Source organism: Buteo buteo, chromosome 20, assembly GCF_964188355.1.
Source record: "Buteo buteo chromosome 20, bButBut1.hap1.1, whole genome shotgun sequence".
Taxonomy (NCBI): Eukaryota; Metazoa; Chordata; class Aves; order Accipitriformes; family Accipitridae; genus Buteo; species Buteo buteo.
Window position 1 is genome coordinate 8,876,819 of NC_134190.1, and position 25,082 is coordinate 8,901,900.

The 25,082-nt window shown below is 43.4% G+C and overlaps 1 protein-coding gene across 5 annotated transcripts in view; it reads right to left on the minus strand.

Annotated features, from left to right (window-relative positions):
• The window catches only part of ATXN1 (ataxin 1), a 370,404-nt gene that overhangs the window by 208,540 nt on the left and 136,782 nt on the right, over window positions 1-25,082 (minus strand). The window contains exons 1-4 of one of the 5 annotated variants that reach the window (XM_075052096.1): window positions 21,222-21,379; window positions 13,470-14,391; window positions 12,907-13,120; window positions 6,491-6,610 (exon numbers count right to left, since the gene is read on the minus strand). The gene's annotated coding sequence lies outside the window, so the exon portion shown is untranslated. Of the gene's footprint in view, window positions 1-6,490; window positions 6,611-11,969; window positions 12,163-12,906; window positions 13,121-13,469; window positions 14,392-21,221; window positions 21,380-25,082 lie in introns of those variants that run through there. The other 4 variants (XM_075052095.1, XM_075052097.1, XM_075052100.1 and 1 more) reach the window with 4 other exon arrangements.

Below are 25,082 nucleotides of genomic sequence, written 5' to 3' on the forward strand. Positions count from 1 at the left end.
CAAATACCTTGGACCAAATCTGTACCTCCTTAGGCACAATCTCTTCTGAAATCATAGGCAATGCTGCCCGAGTAGAGTCTCAGTCTTCAGCAAAATGCTGCTAAGCCCAAAGAGAAAGGTGAGCAGAGGATGGTTCGGACAATTCACAGGTGGATGACCACCACTGCAACCTTTCCCCTCTGAGCAGGCATTGAAGACCAGCCCAAATCACCATCTAATAACTCCTTGGTTGCCTCTCTAAAATGAATCTGACATCAGGGCTCAGGATACAGGTCCCTCCACAACAGCTGTAATGGTTTGTAGAAGGATCTGTCAAGGCACAACTCCCAGGTGTATAAGCAAAACTTTCAGATCACAGGTGGGGCTTTCTGCTCATAGTCACACTTTTCTTTTCTGATTCTTATGGAGGACTTCTGTTTTCAGCAATGCCTACACAGCACTATCTGAGATACCCCAAGTCATTAAAAAAATGTAAATAGGAAAAAAAATAAATTTTTTTTTAAAGAAAAAAATGGATCAATGACCTTCTGTTGGGTTTTACTTGCTTATTTTATTATGCTCCCTACTTAGTGGATTTTATAAAATGTAAAATTTTATGTATCGTACCCTCTTGCATCTTTGTTTTTAAAACATGACACGTTCTGTAGGAAAAAAAAATCCAAGCAAAATGGAACTTACTTTTGTATTAAATACATTTTAAAAATAATCACCAAAGCTACAGCAAGCATACAGACAGATAGAAAGTAATCGTGTTCATATCTGAATTCTGTACTTCAAGCCACCTTTGATCAACTTGATTAATATTCCTTTCAAAAGATTTTATAGCTAGTGTACTTCATGAACACAATTAATCTGTTCTGAATTCTGTGTTTCATAAAATTACTGTTCCTCTGATTAATTTTACAAAAACCACATGTAACTATGTACAAATGCATTTTTCTCATTGATAAAACAAGCCTGCGACACAGCTTCCAGTACTGGCCAAGAGATATCATTGTGAGTATCTAATAAATCAGCAAGCCTGATGATGCAATGTCATGTGAGCTAATACACAAAATACTACACTTCTTACTCAAGTAAAAGAAACAAGAGCCCAATTCTCAGCTTATAGCACTGGATCAGCTAAAACGCAGCTCTTCAGGTATCAGTACCTGTGGGATAACACCACCGGCTAGTCAAAGTGACTGTAGCTGACCCATGACCCTTCCTCTACTGAAGCCAGTAATAAAATTTTAATCAGATTCAATAGCATGGTTTCACACAGTTGAATTTCAGAGGCACTGGATCTGAACAGGACCCACCTGACTCCTGATCTGCAAGGGAGACTCACTTTGACCTTACCAGGACTGCCAGGAGCAGGCTGATGTCACTTCACCCCATAAATCCCCTCGCCTGGCACTGTAGCTAAGCACCACTGAACTCAGGTACCCTCTAGGAACACTGCGATGTTGTAATTAGCAGTGAGACTTGTAATGCCTTCCCCAGCCAGAAACAAGAGTTGCTGTGGCCACTAGAGTCAAAGAATGTGAAAAGGGATTGCGGAAGAATAAAAAAAGACAGGTAACAGTAGAGAAAACACAGTGAAAATTTATTTAAGTATCTTATATTAAAACAACACAAAAATCAACAGCATCAGCTGAACTATCAAACAGATATTACAATAAACAGTGGATTTTTTTTAAAGAATAAAATTTCCTTTAAATTGATTATTTCAGTGGAGAGGAGAAACGATACACAGAAGATATCTCTGATATGAGCTTCTGCTTCTTAATGTCTAAATTATGTTAGGTTTTGTTTTGGTTTTTTTGAGAAATGATGTATTTAACATCCTGCTTGTAGTGCAACAGTAATCTAAACCCCTCTTTTATTTTTTGGCAAATGCTGCCCATCACTCACTTTAAGTTTACCATTAACTGTGAACTGTTAACATGTCTTAGTGTGGAGTGTGGTTTCAATGTTCCTATGGCAAGGCTAAACAGCATTTAGAAAACAATGATATCCCCAGGTCCGCACTGTAGTTTCTGAAGCACAGATTAAGCACGGTATTCTGCTCAACAAGCTCATCACTGTTAAGTAACTCATCAGAAAATAAAGAGGGAATTATCAAATGGGAATTGCCAAGTAATTAGTTCTCTGAAGCAGATGACATACAACTGTTAAAGGGAGGGGCCTCCCTGTTAGTCATATGTCAGAGTAGAGCCTACTAATCTGTAAATAAAAATGCATTACATATGATTAGGGCTATGGGTTTTTAACTGCTAGTGGTACATTAAGAATGAACTTACAACTTCTTCTAGTGTAATAATCTGCTAGGATTTTTTTTTTCTCTTGCACACAATGAATTTTCAAACCATCCTGGATCTACTTGCTATCAGACTATCTGGGGAAAGCTATGAATATGGCACAGTAGCAGGCACTGGATGTGTTCAGGGGCCACAGAAGAGGAGAAATGCATTTACTATCACATTAATTTGAAAAATCAGTCTCTACTAAGCTACTACACATGGCACTGAAAAGGAACCACACCAACAAGAAAATATTCACTAGCACAAAATTTCTGAGCACAGTAAAGAAGGATTAAGCCTGCTTTTTGTAATTATCCTCCTCCACTAAAGCCTGACTTACTTGCAAGTAGCTGGCCTCACAGAAATGTTAAATGCACAAAACTACAAGGGCCTTCACGCGTGGGTACCTGACAAACAAAAATGTGGTAACAGTCACAACCACACTCCAATACGAGCGAGAAACTCTTCAACATTTCTACTTCACATAGAGCAAAGAGTGACTCAATAAATCCTTAAGTCAGGTTTACTGCTAGTCCCAAAATGGGTTGATCACTGCTAAGTAACTGATCAGAAAATAAAGAAGGAATTATCAAACTTGGGGTTTTGCCTCCATCGCAGCATCTCACCACAAAAAAACCCCTCAGCCAACACATTCAAATCCAGATGCTGCCACTCAGGCTAACTTTCGACCAAAACGATACCCCCTGGCATCCAGGTCTAACTTTCAGCCAAAAGCAGACCCCTGGTATCGAGGCATGGCAAAAACCCCCGGCACACCCCTGCCCAAAACACACAGCTGAGGGAGAGGGCAGGAGGAGGGCACGCACAGACGCCGAGGCTCATACCCAACTGCACGGCGCATCTAGTCATCTCACTACTTTCAGCCCTCAGCACGTAGAAGCCCTCCGTCTCTCTGATACTTACCCTAACATCCGAAAGCCCACACTTTAAAGTAACGCTAACAAGTTGCAGCGCATGGGATAACAAGCTTTTTATCCCATTTGCAGATACACCTTTTTAAAACAGAAGTTGGAAGGTGAATCAAATCTCAGGCCGTGGCTTATATCGCATCAGGAACGCGAGCCTTGTGTTTTTATGTAGACAGATCGCTACACCCAACTCCATTTACACTTCAGGCTGTGTTACAAAACTTTCAGTCAGTCAGACACCAGACCTTCAATATCTGCTAAAGGAACAACACAGCAAAAACGTGTAAGGTCACGGCTGAGGTGACAGGGTAGGGCTGAGGGACCACAAAGCCTCATTTCTAAGACATCAGTCTGCACTCACATCACTTCATTCAATGTACCTTTGAGTTACTCACACACAAAACAAACAACAAAAAATTAAAATTATTTCTAATTACTATCCAATTAGACCTAGTTCACATCTCCATTTCACTTGTGCTCTTAACACATTAAAAATCTCCATTGCCTACCTTCTTTTAGCGCTACAGCCATCCTAAACCTTCATAAACAGGATGAGAGGGAAGAAATAAAACCAGCTATGATAAAAGGACACCAATATGGCAATCAAAAAGTCACCACTGGACACAACAATATAGACATGGATTAGCTCTTTTTATGTTCGCTACAAAGTATTTTCAAAGGGCAGACTGTTGTCTGTTTAGATAGAGCAGTAGCCAGAAGTCTGCATAAAACAGACATTATGTCTTACATAAAAAATAAGCCACATTAGGTAGTGTACAGACATACTTAAGGAAAATTCAGAAAAAAAAAAAATTCTTACAAATGGACTGTGGCTGTAAATTCAAGCCGGTACTATAATATGATTAATAGATATCAAGTGACTTGACAGTGGAAAAGATTAAAAAGAACTCTTTAATTGTTAAAATGTCCAGTGTCTCATGCAAAAATCCTCTCAACACAACTGTTTAAAAGAAAGCATTGAGTCATTTGCCTACGTGGAAGGAGGCAGTGCACACTCTGAACAAGTAACAATAACTCTATGTTTTGTAGAGCAGGCTAAAGCTAACTATAGTCATGATAAAGAAAAAAATAAAAAGCTGTATCTCCATTTTTTTGTTTAAATTTTATTTTTACTAATCCCCATGCCCTTACTCTGGCAAGATGCTTAGGAAGCTCTACAAGAACACTGCTTGAATTGGAAGGGTAAGGACACCTGGAGCTCACACACAACAGCGACGTTACTGCCTGAAGCCAAGCAATTCCTCACGCAAGTAAAGCCATGAGCGCACGTGTAGGGCCACTGGGCCGAAAGTCAGGTTTCTGAGATCTCATTTTGGGTGTTAAAACTGTGAGCTCCTGCCTGTTACATCCAGTGACAGCGAGAACGTTTGTAAGCAGGCAGTCTCTAGCCCAGTAACTTCTACTTCATTTATTTACTTATACAGTGGGCCTGATTTTGATTGTTCCCTAGAAAAATAAGAACTAACTAATAAGGCCAACAGAGGTATCCCAAACTCAGTGACGAACATGTCCAACAACAAGAAAAGAAGCCAAAATAAATCCGATCTAAGGTCCTCAAATACAACACTACACTTCAAGCCGCACTGGTACAAAAAAAAAAAGCAGTATAGTACTATATTCCTGTCATGCCTCTGCACCAGACTTAACTAGGTTACATTTTTTATCCAAAATGTTTGCTTAACATCCAATATATTCTTTGTCTTGCAATTGCAGGAAATGCCAGATCCTAAAATATTTGAGATGACTTAGCAATACATTGTGGATAACACAACCTGATTATTCATAGGATTTGACCAAGACACTATAAACAATTACTTCTTCTAATTAAGACATATAAGCCTTTCCTGGAGTAATCACTTCTGGGGATAAATACAATTTCATACAACCCAAGCTAATTCTGAAAAAAATGAAATGCTTTCTGGAAACGATAATGTGATAATAAAAAGTTTCCTTCAATTCGATCTCCCAAGTCAATAGCAGCTACCAAGTCAGTTTTCTTTTAAAACAGAAAGACAAAATGTGTCACCACACGGGCACTTTGTCTGGTTTTTCACTCTCAAGAAATTCTTATTGCTCTGAAGAGATATAGTGGTTACAATCCACCCCCACCATTAAAGCTCATTTGTAAACTGTAACAGGCATGTCTTTGCATGTAACTACTTGCTTACACAACTTCCCTTTAAAGCACAGCACCCTTCCCGCAGCCACAATAAAATGTCAATTATGTACTGCATACTTTCCTATGACATGCTGTGTACATTAAAAGTATTCTGCAATGGAGACTTTCTGATCAACCCCTCAAATAGAATGCTATAGTAATTAAGTTTTCTGGCTGCATAAGGAAAAAAAAAAAAGCTTTGATTTTCTGCAAGTAACCACTACATTTTATTTTCTTTTATTTAAAGACACAGGCAATTTTCTTACGACGCTTTATCTTTTTTTTTTTAAGCATTAGCAGTATTGCCAATCCCAAGCACTCAAAAATCATATAACCGGTCCAAAAATCCAGGCTGGCTTAATGACAATCAGATTAAAGAAATAAAATAAAAATTTATGTTCTTTTTATTGGCAGTATGATCACTGAGCCTTGCGACTTGGTTTTTTCAAGGTATTCTCCACAACCATACGGAAAGGGGGGAGAGAGAGAGCGGACAGGGAGAGCAGACTGATATATGTGCACTATTACATCCTGTCTGGCTACAGCATTTCAGGGACAAAAATCAGAAGAATTGAAAACATTCCTTAAACCAAAGTAAAAGACACCCAGGCACGTCAGTAGTGACTAATTATCCTGGGAAGTATCCTTATGCCAGACGAAGTTTAGTGCACAGGAGGAACTCAGGACACTGGAAAAGTCAAGCAGGCTGCAAGCAAAAAGAACCACTGAAAACGTTCATAAAAGTGCAGGAAGGATTTATACAATTTCACCTGTGGCATCTTACAACAAAAATCGAAGCCTGTAAACTTTTCCATTCATACTATCATCTTTTAGTAACTGAATATGCTCTGACCTGAGGTGAGCATAAAACCACTCATCTGGAACCCACTGTCCTGTAAGTCACCGAACTGAGTCACTAGAGTTAATGGAATTTTTCTGATGAGAGTTTCTCAAGGACCTCTACTGCCAGGCAAGGGAAGTACAAACGTATCATGGGTAGGTAATCATACAAACACCGGTGAAGTGTCCACGCTGATTAAAGCCCAGAGCAGACAGTGTACTCTTGTTAGAGGAAACAAAAAGCATTATATTCTCACCTTATTGGCAGTGCATATCTGTATGGTGAAGACAAAAATGAAGGTGGTCACTGTCCTATGGGGTCAAGAATAAATTCACAGCTTGTATTGCTTGCCCATCTGGCTTGGCCTGCGATGTGACTGTTGATCCACGAGTTGAGGAGATGGAAATCAAAGTAAAAAGAAACAAAAACACAGTTAAGAGTCAAACAATTTACAACATGCTAAGACATCCTAATGAAGATTGAGAGAGAATGCTTTTGCTATTACTTAAGCACAAATAAACTATAGATTTAATCCTGCAGACAGAGCACATACAGTAGAGAGCAGAGCCCATTTATTCAAACTGAGTGCTCTTTTCCCAAATGTGATCTTAATGAGGTGAAGAATCATAAGCGACTTGAGATGACTGTCTTCACTGCCAGCAGAACATATTTTATTTGAGGAGGGGCATCATCCAGAAAACATACTGCTGCAGCTACTACTATCAGGTGAAAAACAATCAGCTTTGGGAATGTGACATTACCTTCTGCACTATTTTGACATTAATGGTGGCATGCTAGAGTCAATGCATATTACTGCAAATTCCCAAATAATATAAGCAAAGGAAAACTCTACCAATGTGATTTTTTTTTCCCCTATTTCTGTATTTTTGCTCAGTAAAATTATGAAGAGCCAGCATTGAATTTCTGCTGACATCACATATTAAACAAAATACATTGTGTTTTTTCACTTGGAATCTCACCAAATATTTTTATCACTCTTGGGACAATAAAAGGATTTAGTGGGACCATTTCTCCCTCACTGAGCAGCATTTTTGTTGTTTCAGTTTATGAGCATACTTACTTGTTCCTATTTATGGAAGGATTTACACACATACTTAACTCTAGATAGGTTCAATCAATCCTCATTCAGCAAAACCCTCACTGGGACATGTACTAAAGTAACTTTGCAGACTGGGCCCAATGCACACACACAGATCTGCACGTGCTGTACAACCTCAGTTCCTCAGACTACAACTTCAAGGAAAAAAAATGAAGCGTTACATTCTCAATACATGCACCGAGATCAAAAAAGACTTATAGCCATTGATTTGGGTTTTGTCTTTTTACGAAGGTTAGAAGTCTGCAAAGTTTCTTACATTTTAAAACGTTAGTCATGTATCAGCTCAGCCAAAACCAAGTAAAATCTTCAACGTCTTTATATAAAGAATGTGAACCACTGAACGAAACTCCAAAATATAGTGCCTTTCTCCAAATACCTACTTATTTATTTAGAGTCTTGCATAAAAGTAAAATGAAAGGACGAGGTCAGGATTTTCAGTTTGCAAAGCTAAGGCTATTGAAGCCACTGGAATATAGCACACCATTTCTTCGCAATGAAATATTTACCTGTGCCAAACCTGTCATACTTCCGTTTCTCGTGCTAATTACAACTTTATTTGTTAAAGCAGAGTTGGTTACAGCAGTCTCAGGAGAGGCCTACAGTTAAATCTGTCACCTGCACTCTGAGAATTGTACACGCCGTACCTGTACAGTCCTCCAAAGCAGCCAAATCATTCACAACCTGTGTGCTTAGCTAAGGCTGACACACAGCCCGACTTCACTCAAGCGGCATCAGCGTGAGCTGCCTCACACGCTGGAGTAGGTTTGCAGCCAGCCAGGGCTTCAGACCATCTATGCAATTCTGACACGCATTTCCTTTAGAGCCTGCCATACTTCTTTATTGCATTTCCCCTTCAATTAGTACACCACAACAAAAGCAGCACACTCTATGAACAACGACAATGATAATCCTGACTGCCGTCTACTAAGATGTGCTGCTAAACTTCAGCAAGGGGAAAATTAGGCCTTGATTTTGTTTTACTAGCTACATTACTAAAACAATTATTTTTAAATTCTAATGTTTAAATCCTGAGTTGCTTTTCAGGTGACTGCATTTAAGTGTCTATTTTCTTAATTAACAGGAAACTAGGCCACTGGATCTATTACATAAAAATTTTTGTTAAGTGAAATTCCAGGTCTCTTGTAAATGTCTTTTAAAACAAGACTAGTTTTTCCAACCTTTCTAAATAAATTCAATCAGGCCAGAAGGGCAAGGAGAAAAGTCGCACTGTTTATTTTCAAAAAGCCTTTTAACTATGTATATATGGCCTTTTTGAAAATAATTACTTTCTAACGCTCTTAGTCACACAGGTAATTTGTCTTACAATAAAATATGTATAAGCAGCATGCGGCACACAAAGGCTCACTCTACAGGAGTTGTCCTGCGCGTGGTTATTTCACTGTCTCCAGCCAGCCCTCCTAACAGGCTCCTCTGTTTCAAGCCCCCTCCTCGGTACAGAGGCCCAAAACAGAGGCGGCCGTGCGGAGCAGAGGATATTCTCTCCTAACAAGAAGGGCGAGTTAGTCGAGGCACTTAAAAGCTGCACTTCGGGCGTAGGAAACTGCCCGCGAACTCCCCGTCCCCTCGCCTCTCCAAGGAGAAACGCCTTTGCTCGGCAGGCAGGCTGAGACCTGCAAACTCGTCACACCGAACCCAAGACTGCCAGCTGCCTGGCACCGCAAGAGCTAAACCACCGACAGGCATTTCTCATTACCTCCTCCGGCTCCGGTGCTTTACCATCAGAGCGATTAAAATATCTATTTTACTGAGATATTTCTGGATTGCATTATGTTCCAGCCTGGTACTACAAACACTCGGGAGCTGTGGGTGCTGATGATTTCTCATCACTGAGACACAAAATCCTCCGGGCCAAGTTCAGTATTAGTGTAAGTGCACGCAAGATTAGTGACTGGAATAGGGGTGTTAACCACTTCTGCAGACGCTTAACACAGCTCCTTAATCAGGCAAAAATCCTATTTAAGCCCACAGTGCTTTTTGCCGTAAAAAGATACAGAGAAAATAATGGTGATACGCAGCAGATCACTTTCTGAGCTCTGTTACTCTACTATACGCCTGGATGAAGTCCAATAAATGGAGTTATTCTAGATATACACCCATGTAAGTGGCTCACAATCCCGTCCCCTGGAGTCACTCCAGATTTATGACATTAGAACAGAGTGTCAAATTTGGTGCCTTTAAAAAATTACACCTACGTTTGTGAAAAAGTGGCTCAAAAGAGCCGTGTCCAAACACTGGGAATGAAGACAAATATACATTCCTTGGTTAAATACATTTTTAAGAGCAGTATGCAATTTGAAACTAATCAGGCTGCATATTTTTTCAAGGTACTACTAACTTTGTGGCAGAAAGTCTCCTGCTCTATGGCTATGATATTTTTATGAACACAAATTAAATGCAAAAAAAAAAAAAAAAAAAAAAAAAAAAATGAGGCAAATAAATACCCATATTGGAAACGAGTTATTTACTGATGAGAAAATTGTTTTTAATAGCAATACTTAGTTTTTATCATGAGAAAATGAAGTCGGCTTTCACCTAAAACACAACAGGGCCTCTACTTTGCTAAGAACTATGAGGAGGCTTAACAAACCTAAGTGACAACAGTGGTATCAGATACCTCTGATTTTAATTTCACTGGCCAGAAGGTGTAAAGTACAGTACATGAATAGAGAACAACAAGCCCGTGGCCTAAAATATGAATGCTGGAATGGGAACTGTTACAAACTCACAAACACCGTTACAGCCACCAAACAGTTAAACCAGCCAGCCAGCAAAAAGAAAAGGAAAACTCCGAAGAAACTTTTATGCAAGCTTTTATAAGCCAAAAGCATTTTTAAAAAGTACCACACCTTTGTTAATTTGCTAGTAATAAACGCAAGTGGAACTGATGACTTGGCTAACCTGCTAAGCGTGCCACGTACCGTCGTCCCATCTGCCTGACACTACAGCAGGCAAAGAACACCCTTTCCGAGAAGTTCAGCCATTAGGAAACCACCACCAGCATCCTTCAATTTTCGGCAAGCCCGAGGCGGTGGCCGTGCCGGCCGTACACCGCCAACACGGCACACGCAGGGCTGGTGGTAGCCCGGTGGGTTGCCCGCCAGCCGCACACACACCTGACTGGACGGTGAACACCGTCTGTTACCATGGCAGCCTTGATCTAATTACATGACTGATCAGGGCTGGAGTAAGCGCGCTGAAAGCCTACACCGCTGACATGTCGCTACGTGATGGGAGAGACAGACAGACAGGCGAGCGCGGAGGAAAATCTATCAACCTCTGCCTTATGTAAAAAGTGAGGAGATTACAGCCACCCTTTAAAAAAAAAAAGAAACTGCTGCCCGTAAAATACCGGGCCGGTTTTACGAACAAATTAGGTGCAATAACATGCAATTACAACTTACTATTATCTCGCAGCATTGCAAAAATAACTACGGCGTAATATTTTCCCTGGCCATTCTCAATTTCCCTCTCCCTCATTCACAACCCTTGCTCCGTATCATAAAACTGAACCGTCCCCATCACCCGAACAGAAATAGATTAACGCAAAACTGGGATTTTCCTTTAGGGGAAGGCTTCATTCGAAACTGAAATTAAAAGTCCTTGACTTCTTGGTGTGTCAGCAGAGTAACTCACTATGCCTGACCACATCTGACACGTAAAGTAACCATTACTGCGTAAAATACATAACCGTGAGCATTAAAGGTTGAAGTGTAACCTGTGTTACAAAATATGAATTCCTTTACCATATGAAAGGGAAAAGGTCTCCAGCAAAGGTCATCTACCTGCACCCTTGCTGATCTCTACACAGAAAACATTTGTGAGGAGGGAGGTTTTACAATCCCGGATTTCTTTGCCTGGGCATAACAAGAATGCTTAAAATTTTTCCCCAATTCTATCCAGAGTTTGGGCTCACGGGGGAGAGAGATGCTGCTCGGAGGAGTCCCTATTACACAGCATACGGTAAACAAAATAAAAATAGCCTGTCGCTCTCGTTGTCTACACAGTGCATTATATAACGGGTTTCCGACTTGTTTTCTTTTCTATTATTACTCTTCAGCAATTCCTCCTCTTCAATAACATGTAAATCGCTCCCAATTCTGTCATTTTATTATTATCGCTATTACTATTACAGTAGGAGCTAACGTTTTCCAGCACGCTTTAATTTAGACTTTAATATTCTCAGGAATTGCACTGACGGATTCAGCTCCCACAAACGTACAAGGGGACATTTATTTGTTTTCTGCCGGTAAATTACGATGCCTTAGGAAAAGGAAAAAAAACCAACACAAACAAAACCCCAACCCCCCCCCCACACACACACACCACCACCACCACAACCCAACCAAACCCCGAGGCGGAGGGGGGAAGGGGGTCGGTGAGCGGCGGGAGGGGCAGCGGCCGCCGCTGGAGGCGAGCGGAGCCCCGGGGCGGCGGCGGGGAACCCCGGCCCCGCTCCCCGCGGGACGCCGCCGGCCGGACCCCGCGACCACGGGCAGGCAGCGGGGCGGGCGCGGCGGCCCCCTCCCCCCCGGTTCTTCCCCCCCTCCTCAACCCCCGAGCCCTCCCGCCCCGTCCCTCCCCCGGCCGGCAGTACCGGGTGGCGTCTGCAGCCGGCCTGGGCCCTGAGTGAAGCGGAGCGGGGCTGCTGCCGGGCACATCCCAGCCCCAGCGCCGCCTCCTCCGCCGCCGCCACCACCGCCGCCTCCTCCTCCTCCTCCTCGCTTCATTCACCCTCCGGCAGCCGCCCAGCCCCGTACTACATACGCCGTGCGGCACCGACCGGCCCTGCCGGCACCCGGCCCCGCTGCGCCCCGCCGGGCCCGCCCGGCGTACACGCACCGCACGGCCCCCCCCCCCCGCAGCCACACACACACCGTGTCGCCACACGCACGGCACACAAGGCACAGACACCGCACCCCCCCACACACAGACGCGCGCAGTCTCACACACACACACATACATACATACATACACATACATACACCCCCCGAGGCCGCCGCACCGGGGGCAGCCGCGGCTCGCAAAATGTCCCCCGTCCCCGCGGCCACCCACACCCCGCCCGGGCCGCGGGGTGGTGGTGAGGAAGGAAGAAGGAGCCGGGGGGGGGGGGGGGGGCTGGGCTGTACGAGCGGCTCCTTCCGCGGGGCCACCGCGACCCCCCCACCGTGTCCCCGCATCCCCGCTCCGCTCCCTCCGCCGGCGCCCTCGGCCATTTCGCGCACCCCCCCCCCCCTTCCTCCTCCTCCTCCTCCCTCCCCCGGGGCCGAGGCCGGGCCCACGGCGGCAGCGCCTGCGGGCCGGGCCGGGCCGGGCCGAGCCGGGCCGGGGGCCGCCGCAGCGAGGCGGGTTGTAGCCCTGCGGCGGGGTGGGTAGTGCGCTCCCCTCCCCCCCCCCCAGCCCCGTGTTTTTCCAGCTGGAAATCGCCGGTGGTTTGCAGTCTAAACAAGGGAAGAAGCCGAAGCAGGGAGGAGGAGGAGGAGGGGGGGGGAAGAGAGAGGCAGAAAGCAGAGGAGGAAGAAAAAGCCACTTACTGTAAAGTGTCAGTGGAGGTGGGGTTGGCGGGGGGGGGTCAGAGAGAGACTCGCACACAAATGTCTTCCTAGCTGATCACGGGGCTTGGGTCTGCTTTTTTTTGTTTGTTTGGGTTTTTTTTTTCCTTCCCCCTGCAGTGACACAGGTCCGGGATGTCTCCACCACTGTAGTAGAAATGATGTCTGCGGTAACAGCGCTCGCTCCCTCTCCTCTCTCCAGCATGTAAATGGGTAATAGAAGCCAAATATGGAGCAGTTGGCTGCCTCTGCAACAGCTCAAGGATCCTACTTCATGCAAAAAAGGGGGGGGGGGGGGGGGGGGGAAGGGAGGAGGAGGAGGAGGAGGAGGAGGCAAGGCAACACTCTGGCAGGCGGCCAAGAGAGCCACACAGATTATTGCATACGCACAGCACCGCCGGGCCAAGGCGGCCTTAACCCTTTGCGGAGCCGCCGCACGCTGCCCGCCGGGCGGCCGCGAGGGGCCCGGGGCGCGGGCGGGGACGGTGGGGGGGTGTTTGGGGGACGGGGGGGGGGGGGGACACGGGGGTCGCCTCGCCACTTACCTCCTCCTTCTCCTTGTAACACTTCAAAGGCCAGGCTGGCTCTGTACGGCGGGATTAATCCCTGCGCACGCCGCTGTTCCACAGAAGTCCCCGCTCCTGTGGTAGGCTGCGTCGCCGGGATCTCAAAGCACTTTGCAGGCGGAAAGAAATGAGCTGGGGAGGGGAAAAAAAAAAAAAAAAAAACCACACAAACCCCAACCCCAACCCTATATTGTTTAAGGGGGACGGAAGAGACAGCTAGCAAAGCGTGCTGTCCTTCAGAAATGGCAGGGAATGCTGGTTTAAAGGATGCATGAAAATCAGTTGCTCAGTCAAGGCTGGTCTGTCTCTCTATGGGAGGAAATAAAACTGTGCGGGAAGCCAGGGAATGCTCTGAAGCAGCCTCTGCGAGAGTCAGAAGAGGGTGATTTTATTTAAGATGCCATATTGCATTTCACTGTCGAGAGCTGCAGAGTGATTTAGAGCAAGAGCCTGCATCCCACTCCCTTTTTCTGAATTAGTTTTATTTATCCGGATCCTTGGCATATGCTTGAGTTGCTTTGTAGAAAGTACCTTCCACTTCATTCAGACCAAAGAGGCTCTGACTCATACCGTCACTGAACTACAAGACAGGCAGGGCTGAACCACGCATGTTTGGGTACTAACTCCCTCTGGATTCCTTAGCACGCATTTCATCAAAGATCCCCTCGCATCTCTCCCAGCTGTACGCAGACCACTGTGAGCCTCTCCCAAACTCGCCCCCAACTAAGGCAATTTACACTTCTCCGGCGCTCCAGCGTCAGCTCGTTACTCTCCTACTTCTCTCAACACGGGTCTCTGCAGTGCCATAAACTGCAGTGATGGGCAAATAACAAGCATGGATGCAAACCAGAGACCAGAGAAAATATCCTCCTTCTGGACTGGCTCAGCCTGGTCTTCAAGTCTTAGAAGAAAAGACAAAACATCAAATTACCAAGCCAGGTACAAGGTAGAGAAATAAAACAAATTATGGAAGCAATGAATGGGAAGAATACAGCCAAAGGACAGCGGGCTGCTATGCTTGCATGCAACCTGACAGTGGTCCTTAAGGAGCCGTTCACGCTCTGCTTTGGCATGGTGAAGGGAGGTACAGCAGGGAGAAGGGTTCTCCCCACCCCAAGGACACTGCAAAAAATGTTGCATAAATACCAAAGCCTGCTATGTACCAGCTCCATGGAGCTGGATGCTGTGGGGTCACAGGCCCTTCCGAAGGGCCTCAGATGTCCACTCCCTGTACCGTGGCCATCCAGGCCAGGCTCTTTATTGCACTTTGCACCAATTCGCCACAACAATAAGCTCCAAGGTACCAGGTTTCTAGTGCAGGTATATCTCCCATGTGTCCCTTACATATTAGCATTAGATTTTAGCATTAAATCTAGCATTAGAGTCTAGATGCAAAGTACCCTAGGACTCAGCCTGTCATTATGCAGATCAGCAAAGTAGTCCCTTCTATAAATGACTGTACTAGTTCACCGTAATTGCTAAAGAATGTAATAACATTGTAAGCTGCAGTGCTCTTGATGTAGAGTTGATACTGTAATATAGAGTAGCTTTATGAAACATAAGGATCTTTTACCACAGCACCTTTTGCATCTTTAGTTCAGGTTCACTATGAAATCCGACTTCATTTTCCATTCTAGGAGTGGTCTGGGGACAGAAGCAGCAACAGATGCTGCTTGATGTCTGGACAAACGTGCCACTCAGCACTACGAGACAGTGAATCTACAGCAGCAAAGCAGACAGCAAAATTATCTTCACCCAGCTAATGCAAGGTTCATTGATTTAATAAAAGGAACCAAGGGAGAGAGACAGAGACTGGAGATTACTGAAAATCAAGCCCCAGAGAAGCTGCAACGCCATCATCAAGGTTCAATTCTGAGTACACAGCATTCTCCTGTCTGCCACCTTTTTTATTCCAGTTGTACAGAGTGTTACCTCAGGAGAAAGGAATCTTTCCTTCTCAAACGTTCACCTTGCCAAGAGGTGTGGCACACGCAGAGAAAGAGAAGCCACATTCATGCTGAAGCAAGCTTTGGGCAACTTTCCCTTCTGCAGCAGGCTCATGTAAGAGGCTTGTGTATTCCTCCACTCTGTGGCTGTGGTGTTTGCCACAGGACCCACATATTTTGCCACACTCCAGGCTCTAGGCTTTTACATCTTTGTCTATGTTTCTGCTTCAGAGTTGAAAAGAGACCCCTAAAATGCAAGTCCATTGTAAGTCAAAGCAATATTGTCTTCCTGAGCCAGCAGGCAGCCTTAACCCATGGCTTTGGGAAGCACCACAACTGCCACCAGCCACCACCTCGGGTTCATAAGCCATTCCTCACCCCCGTTTTGACTTGATACATGTTGGTTGCATTAACAGAGAGAGATGAGGGGACTGTGCCTCCACGGACATTGCATGACACACAGGATATACCCCCATGTCACAAGTCATCCTTGTGCCTCTGCAGCTCCCCTGCTGAGGGCCGACACTGGGGCTCAATATATTCCCTCCACAAAGAGTACCACAAAATATGGAGGTGCTGGTGAAGGCAGAGCGGGTGGGAAACGGCACCTGAACATGACCTTTGCTAAATGGCCGGGACAGAGGTCCATCTGTATCTATTAAGGCAGTGGAGCTTATTGAAGTGCGGAACTAAGGTAGAAGAGAAAGTAATTTCCTGTGGAAAGTAGACGTGGTTTTACCTGCCACCAGGATAGTTCAGACAACAGGAGTAAAGAGAAGCAACTCAGTACTGAAGCGGTCAGGTCCTGCTCAAGGGCTACCCCAAATACCTGCAGTGCAGTCTCACAGCAGCTAAGAGCCGCCCTAAACCCCATCACCTCGCCCGCTCTGAGGAGGGCATATAGCAAGGCATGCGTACACAAACGTAGCAGCAAACTTCCAAAACAAAACTCTTCCATTGCAGACCTTCCTGCCCCTGGGGAGAAAAAGAAAGCAGAGATACGCGAGAGATGCTAGCCAGCTGGTTGAGCGCAGTACGGACAGGGGCTCTGACTCCACAGTGGTGATTGAGACACAAGAACCCACATTCGCTCAAGCATTTTTATTTACTGCTGGTGATGTGCTGAAACCGATATGACTCCCAGCCGAGTACAGTCTTGACCAAAAGATATTAATCAATTTGACATGCAAGATATGCACTGTCTAGAAGAAACTGTCTTTCAATCCACTAGTTGTAATGTGTCATCTACACTGCATGTTTTATACAATTAATATTATCTACGAAAAATGGGAGAATATGAGGCATAAGAAGTTAGATTTTTTTTTTTTTTAAACATTCACATTCAGGGAAATCCAGTGATTGATGATGTATTGAGTGTGAAAAGTAATTTCACAATTATTGATCATTACAGTCTTAAGTCTTCAATTTGTCATAAAATGACATTGTTGGTCTCATTACAGCCTCTAGTGGACAGTAGTAATCCACTTCACAGACCTGTCATACAATTTGCTCAAATGACAAGCGTTATCAAGGTGGAGGTTACTCTGAGAGAGCATGAACATACAGTCATTCTTATCCCCTGGCAAAAAGGATTTTTGAATACAATCAAAGGTTTCTTGTCACTGCCCATAAGCTGCCTTGCTTTACAGTTCAGGTATTAACACTGGCTTGTAAATAAACAGAGAACTTCTGCTATTAATTTCAGTTTCAGACAGTTTTCATAAAAACTAAATTCATCTCAAATATTTTTATAACAGAAAATATTGGTTGCCATGTTTTTGGCGTAAGTAAGATGTTTTTATTCCAACTCAGAATCTGCCGACTGTCCAATCCACCTCCTATCTATTTATAGCCCTCTCACATTCAGATAATTTTTGCTAATGCAGTTATTTTCATTATTATGTCAGACATATACAGCTGATTTAAGGTATTTTAACAGCTTTAACAAATGAGAAACTATAATTTGGATTACAGCTGGCTTATTAAGGTCAGGGAAGTTAAAAATGTACACGATCTCAACAATAATGTATTTGGAATGTATTCTTTAACTTGAAGTGCCACTTGTATGAACGTAATAAAATATGACTAACGTCTTTATTTTTTGTGTATTCACTTAGAAATAAGTGTATCTCCTGTCAGAACAGGGATGTTGATGATGTTCTCCAGAACTCTGTGATTGTTTTCAGATGGAAGGAAATTAGATTGGTAGACACTGAGAGCCAATGCTGTCTCTTTAAAGCCACAAGTATCTCATGCAAATTAACATTTAGCGAAACGAGAGCAAAGCATTCATGAAGACTAAGCAAGTATATAGTACTATACTGTGACTCAAAGAGAAAAATCTTATGGTTTAAAACGCTGAGGTCCTTTGCAAGAGAATTCAAAGGAAAGGCTGCCGTTAATTTATTTTACCACATTGTGGCTAGGTATGAGTTGTAGGGTTGCTGAACAAATCATTATTTGTCATGCCGTATCGTATAGGTAATGGGATATTTAGGTAAAAAAAATGTTTACCTTATCATTGTCTTGATTTTTTAAAAGAAGCAATCAAGTTCCTCTTTAAATAACAATAGCTTCAATAGCTTTAAAATAACAATAGGTCCTTAGATGCAGATCTGAAATAAGATACTTTTTTGTTGTTGTTGTTGCTTTTTTTAAACAGGGAAAGCAATTTAGCAAGGGATTAAGAAAACTGATGAATCCTCTGAAGTCTTAAAATCAAGACTGATTTACTCTTTTGAGTAAGTTGTCTGTCAGTTACAGGTCACTGATCTGGAAGGGAGACCAGCTAACCTACCAGTGACCACACCAGGATGGACCACAGCCACAGTTAGCCCCATAAGCTGTTCCAGCAGTGACCAGTGGAAAATAAGTGCTAAGCCCTTCTCTAGAGGTGCTTAACTGGCCTAGGCACCTCTCAAGTAATAACTGTTACGACCTGTTAGGTGCTTTATGGCCTGTGGGCTTAAGCTGTCTGAGGTCTCCATCCACGTGCTGGTCTCCAGGTTATCTCCTCTGACACTGCAGTTACCCCTACGGCTGGTGTGAGCAGAAGGGCCAAGCACGAATGGAAACGAAACTGCCGTCTTATTCCTAGAAGTGATCGCTTCATGGTGGGGTCAAAGTACACCAGCAGGGCACAGGGGGAAAGCTCTACTCTGTGGAAAATGCTTGGTTTCCAGGGATGTCAAGGCAGTGCTGTTAATGAGGATTAACATTCAACCAAAATGACGGTGCAGACCTAAGAAGAATTCACCGGCCGCTTTCTGGGAGAGGGCTTTCAGCTGATAGCAGGGAGCAGTCGGAGGCCACAAGCCCTTGTAAGAGACATGTGTTGTCCCTTTAAATCATACCTGGTACAGAGACTTATCTGGGAGTTCACTTGCCAGGTTTTTTTCTGTCTGTTAAGGGCGTTATGGTCTAGACAGATTAGATTAGCATCTATGGTGTAAACACTTAGGGTTGGGAAATAACTTCTGACCTTTCTTAAAGCGTCTTACCTGCATATAGGGGAGTGTGGTTTCTAAAGCCTGTTACAATCTCTCTGATCAATGCTATACATATTTTTGATAAGTGCAATGAGTTTTCAGGAGAGGAGGGGAATGGGCTAGAGTGGGCTGCTTACCTCTTTGAACAGACCTAGGAACTGAAAACATGGATTTTTGACTCCTAAGTCCTTTAATGGCCCTAACTGAGCTGTTCTGGTCTATTGAACAAATCCTTCCTACCTCGTGGATCGTTGACCTACCAGACCTTCAGAGTCAATGTGCTCAGTCCTGCTGCCAAGCCTGCACGTTTTGTTCGTATGCTAAAAATCTTTATCTTTTGTTGAGAAAAAGTGCAACATATGAATAACAGCTATTTTCTACCCTTACTGTCTCCACCTCTTCACAAAGTATGATACACATGGGCCTTGGCCCCAAAGCTCTCATGCAAATTCAGAACTGAAGTTTACCAAATTCAGCCAATATTGGTAAATCTGGGCTCGTGCCTTCGTTTCAAGGCAGAGATAAGTGCAAGTTGCTTTATATCTAAGACCAGAGTTATGTTGTATCTATACTTTCACTGTATAGTCAAAAAGAAAACTAATAATTAATACAGTGATTAACCAGAAATACAGTAAGAGTCCTGAAATACAGGCATCTTTTACACAGAAAAGAGCTATATTTCTTTGTTTTCAAAAGGTATCGTATGCCACAAAACTGCAGTCACCTGGAGCACAGGAATGGCAACTTTGAACGGTGCATAAACATGAAACAAAAATTTAAGTGGGATAATTTTGGTATGAAGGAATTGCTATATCCCCTTAGATTTGATCCATAGTCATGGTCAGTTGGAAAATCCTCAGGCAGAGATGGGCTGCAGGCATGACAGTGAATTGCCTGGAGGGTAAGAAGTCCTCAGCCTGCAAGGCTTTAACCAACAACCTAGGTGAGCATGGTAAACATTTACCTTCCATCCGATTACAAACTAAGAGGGTATTTTTCCTGTTTCTTCTGCAAGGTCACAGGGATATGTCCAAAGAACTCTGAAACTCCATAGTTTTTTTAAAAGTGACAGGAAGCCTGATGTAGGATATTACTTTAAATCAGAGTTATTTCTGCCTGTGCAGACCATTTTGTAACTAGACTGGCATCGCTTTGACTTCTTACTGCACAGAGGCAGCATCTTTCTCTCAGAGATTTTCCAGATCCTTATGTTCTTTCTTTACCCTTCAGCAGAGGCCTTGCTACTAAAGGCAATAATTGGTCCCCTATTGGCTCTCTTTCACCCTGCCCACTTTTTCCACAGGAGACCTCCCATTTATACCTGTCTTCCTACTTTGGATCTGCTCTCATATCATCCTCATATGATCACTTATTATACTTAAGGTAATGAAAGACACCAGTTCAAAGCTCTCGAAGTCCTGGCACATAGCAATTACAAGAAAAACACCACAGCGTGAAAGCAGTTTTGTCAAAAGGAACTTAGCTGGGCACCCAGGTACACCAGAAACACCTGTCTGCTGAAAGCACATCTTCAGCCTTCTCCCAAAGCATGTGTCTTTTGCCACAGGGCCTCTCCAAAAATCGTAAAATTCAAACCCTTGTGAAGCGTAGGTGCTATCATAGGGATAGACTTGCTCTTGCATGGATAGTTCTGCCATGGGGTCAAGTACAGCCAAGAGAGTGGAGTGGACACCTGGGGCAGGACCATCTCGTGACAAGCTGTTCGTACTCAAGACATGCTAGTTCTGAAATGGTTCCTCACTACAGATTTTTCGCAGTTTATATTCTCATTTTCTTTGCACAACAGGACATAAGAATGGCCACACAGTTGCCATAGGACAACAGTGGTCATAAGCAGATGCTTAAGGAGACATGAGCATTATATACTACTTCCTCCACACCCTCTCTAGCCTCCCACTATTTTCAGCTTAAGGGACTTCCTGAGCAGGATGTGGTTTCTGCCTATTTAGTAATCCTCGGTGGATTTATCTTCCAAGACTTGTACAGTCTCCTCCATCAGCATGTGTAAACTGTAAGCATCCACAAACTGCTACATCACACTGCACAGGTCAAGTCCCTGGTGGAAGAAGAATCACCTCATCCTGCCTGCTTCGTTCAATGCTCCCAGCTCTTGCACCGAGACGGAGGATGGCCGGTCCCTACCCATACTCTCCATGCTACCCAGAACTTTGTAAACATCTATCATATTCCCCCTAAATTATCCTTCTTCCAGTCTGGAAAGGTTATTACACAAACTGATATGTTAAAGACTTCACTGCTTCTGCTGCAATTCTAACCTGGTTTTGAGTCTCTCTGTCTTGGTCTGAGTCCTGTGACATCCTCACTCCCTCCGTTCTTCTGCCTGTAGAATAGGGATAGTAAAAATTATCCTTTTATCTTGTGGAACAGTGGTGAGACAGTGAAGTACAAGTATTATTACTGTTAAAGCAATACAGAATACTCTCTCTTCCCAAGGCTTAGCCAAGGACTCAGAAAAGCAACAATTCCACATATCAAGGACGAGAGAAAACAGTATTAATATAAACAAAAATAAACCCATGATTCTATCTACATTTTTTTCATACTTGTTTAGCAACACACACTGACTAAAACCCTTCCCATTTCATAAACTATCTCTGTCAACCAACCCACTCTGGTGCTAAAAATCTGAAGTGATAGGACATCTCCCACCAACCTCAGGAGATTATTTCACACACTTATATGCATAACAGGTCTGAAAAATACGACATGCTACAAAAGTGGGATTACCAGATGGTTTTCCTGCCGTTTAATCTGTCTCTCCCCTTTCTGTGATACATCTCATTTCTTAGGACATAAATATTAAGTCATTTCTCTCCCTTATTTGGCCCATCTTCAGCTAGGTGTGTAAACCTGGTGTCTGATTTAAGGTGTACAAGTTGTCCCGTTGTCTTAATGATTCTGAATCATACATTTAAAGTTAGCTATGTGCTTGAGGGTATGTCTTCATGAACATGTTAATGGTGAGGCAGTCAAGGGTGTGGATTTATGGGACACCAGCTACTCTGCAATAACTGCACGGATGAACACCCTTTGCCTGCTGGTAAATGCAAAGCGGGTTAGCGCAAAAAGAGTCCCAGCCAAGATGACCTGCCTCCCCACAATCGCTTTTGCTGCTATTCTCCGAATACTGCTCCTTTTGCCTGTCTGTCCCCAGCAGTAACACTATGCCCAGAAGTAAACATGACAGATGCATATACAGGCACTACCACCTCCCTCACCCGCAAAGTGATCCACCTCCAGACACAGCTCAAATCATATGGGTTTTTTTATACACCCCTATAATCTTGCAAACTGAAGGCATATTTAAGAGACCTTGTCTCCCTCGCTGCATTACAGCTTCAGCCCTTTTTTAAAGTTTATATAGTAGGATATATTCTTTGCAGAGTCTTCATCGCTGATCATAGAGAGTCCTCTAATTCTGGAGCCCCTCTGTTTCCCTCTGCTGGTTAAAAATGTATGGCGGGGGGGGAGTAGGGAGGGTGGGAAACGGCAAGCAATTCCTCAAATAATTCTCATAGTCAAACCATATGCCCAGTGTGGGAGGAGGGGGCAGAGGGGACAGAGCTCACGAGTACTGTATACCAGTGGTTGCTGCCCCAAAGATACTTCTGACAGCCCGTAGGTATTGTTACAAAATGTATATACTTTGCAGGGTCCTGTGCAGGGTTTATCAGCTGTACAGAAATTCCTGCATAGTTTATAATCTGGGCAAGCATCCCAGTCCCAGCGTTGTCTCTCGCTAGAGTCTCTTCAGAGTATCAGAGGTTCCCAGGAATGCTCCCAGAAGCTTTTAGCTCAGTGCAAGCCACTGCCAATGTGAACGGTTTCAAGTCCCTTGTAGCGATCATCCTGAAAACTGCAGAAGAAGAGTTTGCAGGCTCTGTAAGAGTCCCTAAAAGGCTCAGCTTCTACAGGAGTCACGGTCTGGCCTCTAAAAACATTTATCTGAACCAAGACACATTTATCTCAACCTTGCACACATTTAAGGTCTCTCCAACGAGATCACAAAATCTGCGTGATGTAGCTTGAAATGAAAACCTTCTCATGAAGGTTATTCTGTTGGTGATTTCCTAAAATCTTTGTTTATAACCTAATAATCCCTCAGATCCCTAAATGAGGATCAATGCCCCTTTCCTGTTTGAACTAGATGCTCAAATCAGTCATATGAGGCCAAGTTTCCTCCCCAGGCAGTTTACAACATAGGCACACAGGTTATGTTGTCTGCAGTAAATGATGCAGTCAAATACTCCATTATTTGACGTATCTCTCAGAATAGTTATCTCCTGAGAAAAGACTGCACTTTTGAGATCAGCTGATTTTTCAGAAATAGCAAAAAAATCAGTGGGGCAAAAAGCTAGATTTCTCCAAAGGTGAAGTAACAATGTTTCCTTATTTTAACCTACAAAAAGATATAATTTCCCAAAAACAAAATGAAAGAAGAAATTCCAACAACCACCAAGGCCCTTTTATTCTTTTTTCTGAAGAACTGTAACCTGATATTCCCTACTTACTGAGCTTTCCGAGGATTCAGCTATCTTCTTACATGTTAGCATTTTTAATGCTTCTTACTAGCCAAAATGTGCATTGGGTTTCTTAAGTTCCGGTATGTTGCTTCCTCTGAATCTGCTACTCTTGCAGTAGCACTTTCCCTTAATAGCATGCTGAATTCATGTAGTTTACGGTCACCAGTTCCCAGATTCCTTACAGTGCTCAAATCTTCAGTGGACAGAAAGATAAGATAGAAGCATTTACCAGCGTGAAATCTCTGCTCTCTGGAAAACAGACCAAAAAACTTTTTTTTTACTTATTGCAGGACTTAAAAATCTGAATATCTGTCTGTATAATTAAAATCTGGATTGTTAAAATATACTGAAAATACATTTACCATGAAAATGTTTCACCTATTAGTTATTCCACTTCAAACTCTTCAACTCTGCGGTGTTACTATTTTGTTTTGTTTTGATGTTTGTTCCTTTAAAGCTAACCCCAGAGAATTTCACTCTCACCCATTGTGGTTATTAAGCTGTAGTTTGCTGGCATTGTAAGTATTTGTGATATACAACTCTCTTCTGCTCTTCCCAGCTTTTTCTTGTATATGTTGCTTAATATCCCTTCTATATTGATATTCCTGTTAGAAGAATTAGCTCACTCTCATCGGGAATGCCCACCAGATAATCATCTCCATCACTTGGTAACACTGCTCCTGCTCTGTTGTATAACTCTTGTATAGGGACGCTTGGCATGTAAATACTCTCCTTAATCTTCATCTTTTGTTTCAAGGGTAAAACAAAACAAAACAATAACAAAACCTCCTTTATTTTGCATGCTGGGAGCACATGCCATTAATATTAATTAATTTATTTATTTAAAGTTGGTAAAAGAATTTGCTCTTAGGCTGGGAATGTGACTGCCAAGTTTCCTGCCTGCAATTTGTTACGGCTCAGTAGTAAACTCCTGAAAATAGGAATTTGAAATGGAAATAGTGACAGGCCTTTTAACTACGCTATAATAAGCAGGGTGTTTTATCCTGCATACTGTATGTCGTTACACAATGGCAGCCTATCATAATGTGCACGGAAAACAAACAGGGTCTCTTTAGATCGCTCTCCTGGCTAAAACCGGGCAGACAGAGGAAGTAAAACAGGCCGAAAAGACAAAAGACTAGAAGGTCAAGAACACCACACCCAGACCTAAGCCCTTCTGTTACGCAGTGGAGCACAGGGATCTTAGAGAACTTGTACTGGAATAATTTGACTTTGATCAGCTTGCCATAAAAAAAGAGGTGTAGTCTGCTACATTGCTAAAGGGGGTAAAGAAGGAGACTTTCCCTTAAGTCTTAAGCTGCAAATTAATGTACCCAGACTTGCCCTGTTACGCAGAACAAAGCTCCAAAAAGTATCTATTCCTTGCAAATGTTTCTTATCTGCCTATAATAGTACATTCCATGTAATTCTGCATATATAAAACACATGAAAATTAAAGCTGGTTTGCGTACTAGCTTTCAGCATCAGTTGAAAAATGTAATTTTTCAGAGTTGCTGAACATCCAGAGTCCTAACAAGTCAGTTGAGTTTCTCCAGATTTACACTTGTGTAAATGATAGCAGTACTACATCTC